Below are 14,632 nucleotides of genomic sequence, written 5' to 3'. Positions count from 1 at the left end.
TTTTTTCCCCCATTAGGTAGAAAGAACTACTGAGGGGAAAAATAGATTACCACTCATTTAAAATTAGATAATTCCACAGACATATTCATTACAAAAAATCATCTTTATCTAAAAGTATGATGTCAAATAGAATAAAAATACGTAGGAGACCGAAATTTTAACCTATAAAAGAGGGTTATTTTAAACCTAATGTAGACAAATTGGTAAGCAAGTAAAATGCAAGCAGGAGTTGATATGGTTCTAATACTAACATTTTTAAGAAATCGTTATCTTACACTTCAGTAGCATTCTCTTATCAGCCACTTGTAACTGTGTGTAACCGTATGTATGTGTGTGTTGTAGTATTTCTATATGTGTTACTCAGTATTTTACAACAACAAATGAAGGTAATAGGGAATTTAGAATCAAATCTAGATGCAAATATTTTCATATGGAAAACACAACTGACTACAGTTGAATTGATGCTTATTTTACACAGTATTTCCCAGATTCTGGTTCACTAGAACAGCACGATTCCGACCTGGGTTTTCCTGGTTCCATATTAAATTTTTATAAGTAATATTTATAAGTTTTTCTCAAACACAAAAATGAGTACAGCCATGATTCTATCAGTACATTTGGCTCCCTGACTTTGCCAGCGAAGGTTACAACAGTGCTTTGGAGTATATTCGTGAGTTTCAGTCCACACACTTCAATAGCTTTTCTATTTACTACATAATCAAGTCAAAATTTTGTAAAGGTAATATTCAGATCTTTCTTTATTATGACCTTATTTTACTCCGCCGCTAAAACAAACCACTATCAGAAACAGATTTATCTTATTGTGCCACGCCCACCCACATACATCATGCACCCTCTCCTCGTCTGCCAGGCCCAGTGGTTAATGCTGGACCAGCATGGTGGTCTGCTTCTGTGGTCCTCCAGTAAGGATGAGCAGCGCTAATCTCTCTCCTCTCGGAGAACTTACAACATGTCTTACATTGTCCACTGATTGATGATTTACTGTCTTTGTTATTCTTTATATATACCTATGTAAGGACAAGTTCTTATATTTATAAAGTTCTTTCTCATTTCATTAGATTACAGATTACCACAACAGAGAAATTTGGACTTTAGCTTCTCTTATGTCTTTTATTTATTAAAAGCAACAACTATAACAACACTTGTTAATTTTCCGACTTGGTAAATATAGTAATATTGCTACCTGATAAAAAGTCTTTTATTTGTTAACAGGTTGTTCCTGGTTGCTAGCATCAGGGTGGGAAAAAGCTAGAACTCAGAGAAGGAGATAGAAAGTTGTGGTGAGTGGATAGGAATGACTGTTTGGCTTGAGGGCCTTGAATGAATATTTATTCACTCATCAAACATTATTTAATGCCTCCTATGAGCCAGGTATTATGGAGAACTCAGACAGTGGAGGGCTCATGTGTAACTGCCTGTAAGGAGTTCACATGCTCACATTCTCTTGGGTGAGTCAGCAAAAAAAATCAGTATTTATAACCCGGTGGGATAAGTGCTATAATATGAGTTTGAATAAGGAGCATGACAGAAACATAAAAAAGGGAAGCAGAGTCTGACTGGGAGGAGATGTCTCAAAGAAGGACTTCTGGAGGCGATTTTTGAACTGAGCCTTAAGGAGAATAGGAGTTAGCTGGTCTCGTAGGAGGTCATTCAATACAAATTGAAGAGCATGTGCCCAAGAATAAAGACAAGAAAACACAGCATATAGTCAGGGAATCACAATAGTGCAGTAGAGTTGAAGCGTGGAGTACCTAGAGGGGAGTGGGAGGAAAAAAGTAGAAGGTTGAGGCAGAGGCCCAATCGTTGCATGCCATGGCGTTCAGATACGATTTTATAGAGGATAGGGAGCTACTGGAGGATTTTTAAACAGGGCAATGATATGCCTAATTTGCATCTTAGAAAGATCACTTTGACAGCTGTGTCAGGATAGATTGGAGGGGAGGAGTTGGAAGGCATGAGATAATTTAATAACGCAGAAGAGAAATGATAAGGGGCTAAACAGGCAAGAGCAGAAGTGGAGACAGAGAGGAGGGGGCCAATAACAGGATAGGGTATTAAATAACAGGAAAGGGTATGAAATGGACAATGCCCAATGACCTTGTTCTGGGAGGTGAGAGAGAGGAGCATAGATTGACTCCCACCATCGTGGCTGGAGTGATAGAATGGATGATAGTGCAGTCCATCAAGAGAGAAACTCAGGAGTAGGAGAGTCGGGGAAAAGGTTATGAGGACATATGAGATTTTTAATGTCAAGGTTAGGATGGTCATTTGGCAGTGCATTAGGATATATGTTGCTTGAGGGGAAGAGAGAAATTTGGGGTGGAGTCATCAGCATGTGTAGGGAAGCTGAAGCCAAGGATGTGAATGAGATTTCTCAAGAGCAGAAAGAATAGAAAGAAGAGGTCTGAGAACAAGCGCTGGATGATATCATCATGTAAGATGATAATGAACAGAGACTAGGGAATGGTTGAACCAAGGGGGAATTACGTCAGGGAAGCCAAATGAAAGAGATTAGAGAAGGAAGAAGTGGTCAGTTATATCAAATTGTGAAATTCTGCAAAATATCAGAACATCATAAGGACAAAATAATTGCCTATTGGATTAGGCAATTAGGAAGCCATTGGTGACTTTAGTGGGGCCACATAAGAATGGTAGTAGGGACAGAAACAGGACTCCAGTGAGATGAGAAAGACTTAGTGAACTTGGACTACCCCTTCAGGAAGCTTGACCAAGAAAAAGTCATGTGTAATCTTCTGGAGTAGACAGCTTTTCAAATGGCTCCCAATGAGCCTCACCTCCTGAAAACCACCCCTGTGTAATCTCCTTTCCTTTGATGTGGACTGGACCTAATGACTTGCTTCTAATAAAGGGAATATGGTAAAAGTGATGGGATATCAAGTCTCACATTAGGTTATCAAAAGACTGCAACTTTTATCTTGTTTGTTCTCTCTCTCTCTTACTTGCTCTGGGGGTAGCCGTCTGCCATATTGTGAGCTGTCCTGTGGAGAGGTCTTTGTGGTGAGTAGCTGAGATCCTACATCCAACAGCCAGTGGGGACCTAAGGCCTCCCTCCCACATGAGGGAGCTTAGAAGAGGTTCCTCCCTTAGGCTCAGAGGAGACTGCAGTCCTGTATGATTATAGCCTTCTGGGTAACCCAAAGATGTGTCCAGATTTCTGACCCACAGAAATTGTGATATGATACATTTTTTTTGTTTTAAGTCACTAAGTTTGGGGACAATTTGTTACACAGCAACAGATAATTAATACACTACTATGGTCTGACTGTTTGTGTTTCCCCAAAATTCATATGCTGAAATCCCCTATCTGATGGTATTAGGAGGTGGGGCCTTTGGGAGGTGTTAGGTCATGAGGGTGGAGCCCTCATGAATGGGATTAAGGTTCTTATAAAAGAAGCCTCACAGAGCTCTCCAGCCCCTTCAGTCACGTGAGGACACAGTGAGAAGTCGGCAGTGTGCAAACCAGAACGCCTTCACCAGAATCTGACCATGCTGGCACCATGATCTTGGACTTCCCAGCCTCCAGAACTGTGAGAAATAAACTTCTACTGTTTATAAGCCACCCAATCTGTGGTATTTTGTTATAGCAGCAATGGACTAAGACACACACTTTCTGAGAAGAGAAGATGATGGACACGGAGTGGCTAAATGTATTGGAGGTAAGGGGGTCCCAACAGATAAATGCCTGAGAAGAAATTAGACAGAGATTAGCTCTGGAGAGGAGGAGAAACTGATTTTTGGAGAGGGAGGGGAAGTAGGTAGGCAGTAATTATATCCTAATGGGCTCGCTATTCCTTAAAACAAAGTGGCCATCTATTGAGGATGATGAAGTTGTACAATAAGGGATGTGTGGAAACTAGTAATTCTAGCCGCTGAAGAAAGTACGAAAGGAAGCTGGGTGAGGGAAAAATAGAAATATAATTGAGCAGTGATAAGGCACTCGTGAAAATGGAAAGGAGAAAGAATGGGAGGTGGACAACCAATTTTCGACAAGGGAGCCAAGAACATACAATGGAGAAAGGAAAGTCTCTTCAATAAGTGGTGTTGGGAAAACTAGACAACCACATGCAAAAGAATGAAAGTAGACCAATATCTTACACCATACACAAAATCAGCTCAAAATGGATTAAAGACTTGAGTGTAAGATCTGAAACCATGAAACTTCTGAAAAAGTACACACTTCACCATCAGTCTTAGCAGTGTTTTTTCAAATACCATGTCTGAACGGGCAAGGAATACAATAAAAAAAATAAACAAATGGGACTACTCAAACTAAAAAAGCCTCTGCACAGCAAAGGAAACCATCAACAAAATGAAAAGACAACCTAAAAGTTGGGAAAAGATATTTGCAAACCATATATCAGATAAGGGGTTAATATCCAAATATACAAAGAACACATACATCTCAACAACAAAAAAACTAAGAACCCAATTAAAAAATGGGCAAAAGATCTGAACAGACATTTCTCCAAAGGAGATATACAGATGGCCAACAGGCACATGAAAAGATGTTCAACATCATTAACTATCAGGGAAATGCAAATCAAAAGTACAATGAGATATCACCTCACTCCCATCAGAATGGCTATAACTAACAAGACAGGAAACAATAAGTGTTGGAGAGGGTGTGGAGAGAAGGAAATCCCCATACAGTGCTGGTGGGAATGCAAACTGGTGTAGCCACTATGGAAAACAGTAAGGAGATCCCGCAAGAAATTAAGAATAGATCTACCATATGATCCAGCTATCCCACTGCTGGGGATTTATCCAAAGAACTTGAAAACGCAAAGGCATAAAGTTACGTGCACCCCTATGTTCACTGTGGCATTACTCACAACAGCCAAGACTTAGAAGCAACCTAGGTGCCCATCAAGGGACGAATGGATAAAGAAGATGTGGTACATATACACAATGGAATACTACTCAGCCATAAGAAATGATGAAATCTGGCCATTTATGACAACATGGATGGACCTCGAGGGTATTATGCTAAGCAACGTAAGTCGGAGGGAAAAAGTCAAATACCATATGATCTTCTACTCATAAGTATGAGAGAAAAACAATGACAAACAAACACATAGCAACAAAGATTGGATTGGTGGTTACAGAGGGGAAGGGGGGAGGGAGGAGGATGAAAGGGGTGACTAGGCACGTGAGTGTGGTGATGGATGGTAACTAGTCTTTGGTGGTGAACATGATGTAATCTACACAGAATTTGAAATATATTATGATGTACACCTGAAAGTTATATAATGTTATAAACCAATGTTGCCACAAAAATAAATAAATAAATATTTTAAAAAATAAATAAATAAAATAAAACTGATTATAAAAAATAAATTTAAAAAAAGAAAGAATGGGAGGATAAAAAGGAAGAAAGAATGAGCGTGGAAGGATAGAAGGACGGAAAAGTATAAGGAAAGAATAGAAAAAAAGTTGGTTAAGATTGGAAGTAGATACTGGAGTTAGTAATTACTACAATGTAAACATTCTAAACAAGGACAAGAAACAGAGCATGGCAATGACATTGGATTGATCAAACAGAATGCAGATGAAGGCAAATGGAAGTCAGAGTCAAAAAAAGATAAACATTTGAATTATTAGTCCACCATGTGGACACTGACTTTTCCCATGATGATGACAGAATTTATAGTAGGGAAAAATATTACTATTATTTATATTGTTAATATAGGCAACATTGTAAATATTACTTGATAATAATAGCAAAAATTATAAACTGTTGAATAAACAATTATAAATAAGGCCGGCTCCATGGCCGAGTGGTTAAGTTGGGGCGCTCCGCTGCGGCGGCCCAGGGTTCTGATCCTGGGTGCGGACATGGCACCGCTCGTCAGACCACGTTGAGGCGGCGTCCCACATCCCACAACTAGAAGGACCTGCAACTAAGATATACAACTGTGTACAGGGGGGATTTGGGGAGATAAAGCAGAAAAAAAAAAAAGGAAGATTGGTAACAGTTGTTAGCCCAGGTGCCAATCTTTAAAAAAAAAACAATTATAAATAGTTACTGTTTATAATGAGCCTATGATGTGCCAGTCACTAGGCTAGGAGCATGAACTTAAGTCTCCTAGTCTTGTAATGCTCCTAAAAGACTATTATTTTCCTTGTTTTGCTCTCCTTCCGAGAGTTAAATAAGCATAGCAGAGACCACTGGTTATCTCCTGATATCTATTCTCTTTGTTATAGAGCTATAGATTGTTTGGCATGCTGCCCAGATAAAGACTACATTTCTCAGCTTCCTGTGCTGATGCTGTGCTTGTGTTGTGCATGTGGCTGTGCTTCTAGGTTCTGGCCAATGGAGCATGAATAGAAATAACACGTGAAACTTACTGGTTGTGATCTTAAAGATAAATTGTGTGTACCTCCCTTCCCCTCTTCCCTTCTCCACTGACAGGAATGTGAATGTGATGGCAGGAGCTGGAGCAGCCATATTGGATCACTCAACAGAAATTGCTTACTGAGAATGGCAAAGTTGCAAGATTGAAGGAATTCATGTCCATATTTTGTGGTTGTTCAGCAGAGTGTAGGATTAACGCCTTCCCTCTAAAACTGATTCAGACGTCAAGACTGATGGTGTCATACACACCCACAGGATATGAAAATGTTTATTACTCACATAATGAGGCTTTCTGGGGAGAGCACGGCAGGCACTCAAGCAGGTCCAAAATGGCTTGAGCAAAGGGAAGAGTAAGTGGCTTTGGTTTTTGTTGTGATTAGAACTTGGGGTCGAGGTGAGGGTCCTCAAGCTTGCCAGAGCTTGTGTAGCTTTAACTTGTTGCTGGTGCCAGTGGTGGGAGGGCAGGGCCTCTCTTACTGTCCTGCCCAGATGTGTGGCAAAAGGGAAAGAGAGAAGGGCAGGGCCTGAAAGCTGCCAGTCAAACATCTAAAATGGAGTCAGACTCTATTTTATCCTCAACTCTTTTGAGCTCCATGGTGGCCCTGGACCACCTCCTTGGATATTTATATGATAGAAATAACCTTTAAACTTATTTAAGCCACGGATTTGAGGAATTTCCTTGTTTTAGCAATCAAAACTCCGCCCTGCCTGGTGCAGTGAGTGATTCTGTGGAAACTGTGAGAGGCAAAGTCTCCAGAACACATAGGAGAGAGGTGAAAGATGTGACAGTGACAAGGAGGGAGAGAAAGGAAGAGAAAGCACGCATAGGTGTCATATTTGCAAAAAGAAAGAGAGGAAGGAAGGAGGGAGGAAGGAGGAAGGACAAGGGAGAGAAGGAGGGAGAGAAAGAGAGAAAGAGAAAGAAAGATTTTATGACAGGTCACAGGCCTGAGAGTCGGCATAGGATGGGATGTTGAGCCCCCTCTTGCTGTCCTGGCCGCTACACGAGCTATGGACCATGTGGGGAAAAGAGAGAAGCCTCCTTTGAAAAACTTTGCAAGAAAGATGGGGTCCCTGGAGAGAATGATAGTTTCCACTTAAACAAAGTAGTTGAAGGGAGAACTATGTGAAAAAAGCGTGAGTTAAAATAGCGGGTTTACAATAGATTAGAGCTTCCCCAGAGCAGAATAGATTCATGGTAAGAAGAGGAATCAGGGAGGAAGCAGCAGGTTGTGGAAAATGAGATGCGTGGGGCGGGTAAACAATGCATGGGTGTTGCATTTCATGCACCAGATGAGAATGATGAGGATGGGGACAGAGGGAACCAGTGGACTCAGAGTTCGATATGAATCACGGATGTAAACTCTGGTGTTAAATCATGCTTGCACTTTGTGTGTGGTGGGAAAGTCACACACAGCCTTTGAGGAGAGAGATGTGATCAGATTTACCTTTTAGAAAGTTTAGTCTAAGGGCAAACAGAAAAGGTGAAAAACTGGAGGTGGATAGAGCAGTCAGGAGGCACAACTATGAAGTTTTACTTTGTTGAAACATTATAATTTGTATAAAATCTACAAGTTCAATTGATAGCAAATTCAAATTCTTCTCCTGGGCTTTTGAAGCACTGGTTTCCACCTTAATTATAGCACTTCACCCAATTCTATTGTGCTTTCTCTGTTTTCTTGTTTGCCTTCCCCATAGACCAAGAGTCCACACGCTGCCTTTTTCATACTTGTGTCCCCAGGGAGCAGTCTGGGCCTGACACAAGAAGGCATTCAGCAAAATGTTGTTGAATGAATACACGAATACGAAGCTATTGAAATACTCAAGACACAGTGAATAGGCCTCCTACCAAAGGAGTGACAGCAGGAATGGAGGGAAAGAAGGACATCAGAGGGATTTAAAAGAAACAATCATCATTAAACTGAACAAAGAAAAGAGAAGACTCAGCGACAACTACAGTATCCAGACTGAAAGACAAGTCTCAGGCTGCAACAGCACCTTGATACACCTGAAGACAATAGGAACAAGCAGGTGTATAGGTCCCCGTCCAGGAACTCGCCACCCCCTCTCATTTCAACAGCTATTTGTTGGAGCCTGGGAGTCGGGGGAGGGGGAGAGGGGATCAGGGACAGCAAGATATTGTTTCTCATTCTACAACATAAGAAGAATCATAGCATAAATTCAAAGGTGCACAGTCAGCTGCAAGCCCAGGAATGAAAGACAAAGTTTAAGATACTGACTAGTATTTGAAACTTGACGTAAGATATAGATGCTCTGGCAACACTTTTAAGTACGTTTCTTATTCCAAAGGCCTATGAGATTTGAACTAAAGCCTATATAATATGCCAAAACATATTTTATTAATATCAAGCATCACTTACAGAATGCCTTCAGGGAGTGTATATACTGAGTATTCTATGTTTAAGTGAACGAGAATTTTGTACAAACTATTTCAAGGAATTAATACAATCTATTGTCTGGATCACAACTAAAGCAGAAACAAAAGCAAAGGTTATAACTACAGACAGAGTGAACTGAGTATCAAAATATTCCAAAAGAACATAGATTCAATGAAATTTATAGAATGATCAATATCAATATAATAAATATGCTGACAATAATAAAACTGATATCCTATATCATAGGGGGAAACTAAAAATATAGTCTTCCAAGAGGCAAAAATGAAACACATCCAGATGTTTACTAGAAATTATCTTATTCTTTCCTAAGAAAAAGGCTATTCATAAAGACTGAGACATCACACTTTCCCCAACCCAATGGCTGGCACATAAGAGGAAGATACACTGAGTGTTTCTGAATTGGACCAAGTTAGCAAAAACAATGATACTGGGCAAGAACTAGTAATAATGGCCTCATTTTCAATCCTGGAAATAGATGACTTGACTTTAGCTCATGACTGAGATCTATCTGTACTATACAGTGGCTCAAAGGAAAGATGATCAGCTCAGCCAATGACCACAGAAAAGCCAACTCTAAACAGAAGAGGCTCTAATTTCCCTGTTTTGCCTAGAGATGCCACATCACAGAAAGTCAAGCTGTAAGTATTTCTAGGGCGCTCACTCTAGCTGTTTACTCAACCACTGCCAAAGTCACCAGTTGTACCACAAACACCCTTAGTCAAAGACAACTGGGATCCAGGACCTTGACCTTCACTTTAAGTTGGGTGTGTAAAGAATATTGAGAAACAGCTTAAGAAGATGAGTATCACTCTTGTGATGGGTCCAAGTCTCACCATCTCAGAGGAAGGACGATACTACTGAGGGTTGCTCTGCAGGCTTTTATTTTCGCCCAAAGCTTGTTTCCAGACACCAACGTCCCACCTTTCAATCATCCTAGTGAGATTAATGCCTATCAGATGTCTGAATGCATCTTTAAAATAAACCTAAATCTGCTTACTTTAACTTATGGACAAGGGACAGAAATTACTTGGAAAGAATGAGCATAACAAGTGAGCATCTGTAGGAACAAGAAGACCACTAGCCCAGAACATGTAAGCAATTGGACAGAAATCCCTCTTCTCCATTGGATTGCTATAAACAAGCTTGTTTTCCAACTACTAAATCACATAATATCAATCCATTTTCACACATCTTCTGAAAGAGAAAACAGAAACAGTAAAACAACAGACAACTGCAAAAATGACTTTGAAGCAATGAAATGTGTTTCGATGTCTTTTTCCTATACCAGTTAATGTCTGTATAAGAAAAATTGTATCATGTGTATGCATCTCTTCTAGTAAGAGTATTGAGTCAAAAGTAATTGAGACCCCTTTCTGTCACATACTAAAACTTATAAGCTGCCCGTGGGTTTCACAAGCCACAGTTTGTCTATTCTAATCAGGTTTCCTTCTGAAACTCTGGTTCCCTGAGGAGAGAAGGGCTGCTCTTGGCTGAGCCCAGCTCCCAGAGCGAACAGCCAAAATGGAAAAGAGCCCATTCGCAGCTCCAATACCAATCCAATCTTCCATGAAGAATAATATTTTGACTTAACTGGTTCAATCAAAGAAGTAATCCTAAGGTTCTGCATGTGTTTTTTGGGCTTTTCAGTGAAAGAAAGGTTATAGTAAGGACATGGATTTAAATGTGGAGGAGGAGAAACCATTAATTTTGCCTGCCAAAAAAATCAATAACTAATGTTTTAACCTTTCTCTCTCTTTCTTTCTCACTCACTCTTTGGCTTAAGAAATAAACTTTGTGTATATTATTTCCTATGATTTATGGGCTAGTTTGCAAACTTAGGAAAGTAAGTCAATAACCCCTTTAGACAATCCTGTGAGGAAAATTGTCTGATCCAGGAGGCAATCAGAACTCAAGCCTCCATCAAGGATTTCTTTTGTCATCTTCAAATCCTATTTTCTTGTGACTATTGCCTACACGTACAAGAAAATGGTCACTATTGGAACGTAAGTTCTCAGAATTCAAGGTATTTACAGTATTCTGATAGGACTTCAATTCCTCCACCAGAATGTATTTGATGGTATATATATGAGAGCTCACTGCACCCGAGGCTGTTAATTCCAATGGGAAAGAGCAATAACCTGAGTGTGGGGAAGGGGAGGATGGGCTCAGAGGGGATTTCCCACTGAGACTCGTAATCTCAGCATTTGAGTCATGGAATAGCAGCATCACACCTCTCTTGCTTTCACTTTGGCTCTGTACAGTTTTGAAGGCTGTTTCTTGAAGCATCGTTAGCATTACGATCCACCATTTACCTCCTCCCACTAAGATTCTTACAAGCGATAATAAAATTACTTTCATTTCATTTAAGAAAACCTGCTAAGTTTTTATCACATTCAGAAAGGCTTCCATCCAGCTAACAGTTTGGACATGAGCTGCCCATCAATGGTAATGACAAGCAGAGTCACATGGAGCTGGCTTAGAAAACCAGATCTTTTATCCAGTTACTGGATGTCAGTCTATTTCTGTTCTAGAATCTCATTAAGTCAGAATGGTTTTTTGCATCTTAATCTGTTTCTGGTCCCGGTTAAGGTCATGGAGGGCTCCCTGCATCTCTACTTCTTCAGGTCAAGACTCTGCTGAACTAAAACCCTCCCCATCTGCTTGTACATGTCTGGGGAGCCCACATGCTTGCATTCTTGTTTGATCTTCAGTTCTACTAAACCCGGAGCCATTACTTCTCCCCGGGAGCAGGCAGTGCCTCACTGCCATTTCCTTACTAACAGTTTACGTCCTAACTACACGCGCAGAAGTACCAAGTGATTTGTAAAATACAGCACATAATCTAAAGGACGATATGGATACATCCATGTACACGCATGAACCATCTCCAGAAGGGTACCTGAGAAATGGATAACAAAGGGTTATCCATTGGGGAGGGGAACTGGGACATTCAGGATAACTGAGTAGGAAAGAGACTTATTTTACAATGTCTCCCCTTTTGCGAGGTTTGAATCTTTTTTACAATGTGTTTTCTTATTCAAAGAAAAAGATGTATTTATTCAAAGGAAAAAATAATACAGACAAAAACGCACAGGATAAAGTAGTGTATATATTATCCTTCTATTTGGATAAACAAAAGGACCTGCGTATATACATAGAAAATCTCTAGAAGGATACACAAGAAACTTGCTATTAGTTAAATCTAAGGAGTGAGACTGGTATTCTGGAGTGAGTGAAAGATACTTTTTATCCTTAAAATTTCTAACTATAAAGTAAAATTTAAACATAACAGATAAAATGGAGGTGGGTGAAGGAAAAGAGGAAGGCATGATTTCTAAAGGATCACGTGCCCTTGAACTGAGTTGTTCTCATTTCAAGAACCAAAGCTTCCCTTCCAACACACACACACACTGCAAAAGCCAGAAACAAACATCACTGGCTGGACTGAGCATGATTCTCCATCTTATCAGTAAGAGTGAGCCGTCCCAGCAGCATGCCTAGTTTATCACACATCTAAGCCATTATTCAAACCTGTGTGTCATTAACAAGGTGTCAAACACAATCTGTTGCATTGTCGAGACTACATGAGGAAAGCGTAACTCTTACGCAGGTATTGGTTTCCAATATCTACATTGGTAATTTAGGCAACATGTTTTTTTAAAGACACCCCTGAAGTTTGATTAAAAGAGGCACATTTGCAGGCCTGAATTCAGAGTTACCTGGAGAAATTGGGTAAAAAAATAAACACATCCCACCCCTCTGCTCTATTTTCATGGGAACTGGGGCATGTACCTGAGGAAGGTACTCCTCTCTGCTGCCCTGTCTCTGTGTGCTGTACAACAGAGCCATCCAAGTCCCCACGGGCCTGTCAGCCCTCACCAAAGAGTGCATTAGGGAATTCCGATGCGCACATGAGGGCAGGGGTGGGAGTGGGGGAAGGAGGCAATTCTTCACGTCACATTCACTTTGCGTTTTGTGAAAAATAGCAACATTAACATAGGTAGCATAGGTAGCCATGAACAAGCTACATCAGCATCATCAGTTCAGTGCTTTAATTGCAGATGTTATGTTCTGTCACCTTACCCTAGAAGCATGTTACATCACTCCTCCTGGGGGTAGAGCCTCAAATCTAACTTTAGAAAAATTCCCCAGGCAATATTGAGGCATATAATTGTTTGAGAATCAAGGATCTAAGAAATGAAGGCAAGAATAACACTACAGCTGACTCTGATGGAGTGCCTTCTCTTTTCTAGTTACTGTTGCCGCTCTCCTGCAGGCCACCTTCATTACTCACCTGGACCACGGCCTTAGCCTCTCGTCTGGTGACCCTGATTCAGCTCTTCCTCCTCCACCACCAACCCCACAGCAGCAGAGTCTTTGAAGAGGTAAATCATTTCATGTGACTCCACTCCTTAAGACCTTCTAATGGCTTCTCATCTCATTCAGAATAAAAGTCAAAGATTTTCCCATGGCCTACAATGCCCCACATGAACTGGCCTCTGTAACTTCCTTGACCATCACCCTCCACCTCCCTCTCTCTGCTTGACCAACTCTGGGGCTTCCATTCTATCCCTTGGGCATATCAAGGACACTTTCTCCTCCAATTCTTCTCACTTACTATTCCCTCTGCTTGGGAAACCTCTTCCTTGAGTTATATGCAAGGTGAGCTCTTCCACTTAATTGAGCACTCACTCAAATATTCTCTCTTCAGAGACACTCTCTGTGGCAAGCAGCTTCTAAGATGTCGTCCAAAGATTCCCACCTCCTGGTATTCATAACCTTGTATAAGGTTAAGGGGATTTCACCTTTTATTATAACTTGTATTAAGTTAAGGGGACTCTCCTTGAATAATTTGCTTTTAATGCATATAATATGGCAATGTTGAGGAGGTGTCAGTCTCATGATCAGGTTACAAAGACTGCTACTTCCCTCTTGCTAGCAGACTCTCTTTTGTCGGCTCTGATGAAACAGGCTGCCATGTTGGAGAGGCCCATGTGGCAAGGAACTGAGGGCCGCCTCCAGCCAACAGTAAGCAGGAACCTGAAGCCCTCAGTCCAACAGATATTGAGGAACTAAATCCTGTCAACAACCACAAAGTGAGCTTGGAAGTGGATCTTTTCCTGGTCGAAACTTTAGATGAGACCCCAGCCCTTGCAGAAACCTTGGTTACAACCTTCTAAGGGATCTTGCAGCTAAACCATGCCCAGATTCTTAAGCCACAGGAAGTCTGAGATAATGTATGTTGTTTTAAGCTGCTAACTTTTGGGGTAATTTTTTACTCAACAATAGATAGCTAATACAGCTTCCTCGATTATCTTTTATAAAATAGTACCTCCCATTCATTCTCTGTCTCCTACTCTTATTTTATGCTTTGTTTCTTCTTAGTTCATATTATCATCTAGCATTATATATTTTTTTCTTTTTTTTTCTGTGTCCATTTCTTGGAATACTCTGCACTTTTGTTTATTCTTATATGTCCAGGGCCTAGAAGAGTGCCTGTACACTATAAATTCTCAATAAATATTTACTGAATTAGTCAATTACTCACTGAGTTCTTTCAACCAATACATTATACATGTATATTACTTTCTATTTTCTGATGCGAAAACAGAGACATGGAGATTTTAAGAACTTGTCAACGGGGTACAAAATCAACTTACAAAAATCACTTGTATTTGTGTACTCTAATAACGAACTTACAGAAAGAGAACTCAAGAATACAATTCCATTTACAATCACAACAAAAAGAATAAAGTACCTACTAATAAATTTAACTAAAGCAGTGAAGGACTTATACAATGAAAACTATAAGACA

At 40.3% G+C, this 14,632-nt stretch overlaps 1 long non-coding RNA gene across 1 annotated transcript in view; it reads left to right on the top strand.

Annotated features, from left to right (window-relative positions):
* Positions 1–14,215, top strand: part of LOC123288857 (uncharacterized) — a 402,248-nt gene extending 388,033 nt beyond the window's left edge. The window contains exons 6-7 of the long non-coding RNA XR_011506858.1: positions 13,071–13,202; positions 13,789–14,215. This is a non-coding gene — a long non-coding RNA (uncharacterized lncRNA). The remainder of the gene's footprint in view (positions 1–13,070; positions 13,203–13,788) is intronic.
* Positions 14,216–14,632: the final 417 nt, after the last annotated feature.

The sequence above is a fragment of the Equus asinus genome, chromosome 11 (genome assembly GCF_041296235.1).
Source record: "Equus asinus isolate D_3611 breed Donkey chromosome 11, EquAss-T2T_v2, whole genome shotgun sequence".
Taxonomy (NCBI): Eukaryota; Metazoa; Chordata; class Mammalia; order Perissodactyla; family Equidae; genus Equus; species Equus asinus.
Note: the sequence above shows the minus strand (reverse complement) of the source record. Positions and strands in the feature narration are given on the sequence as shown.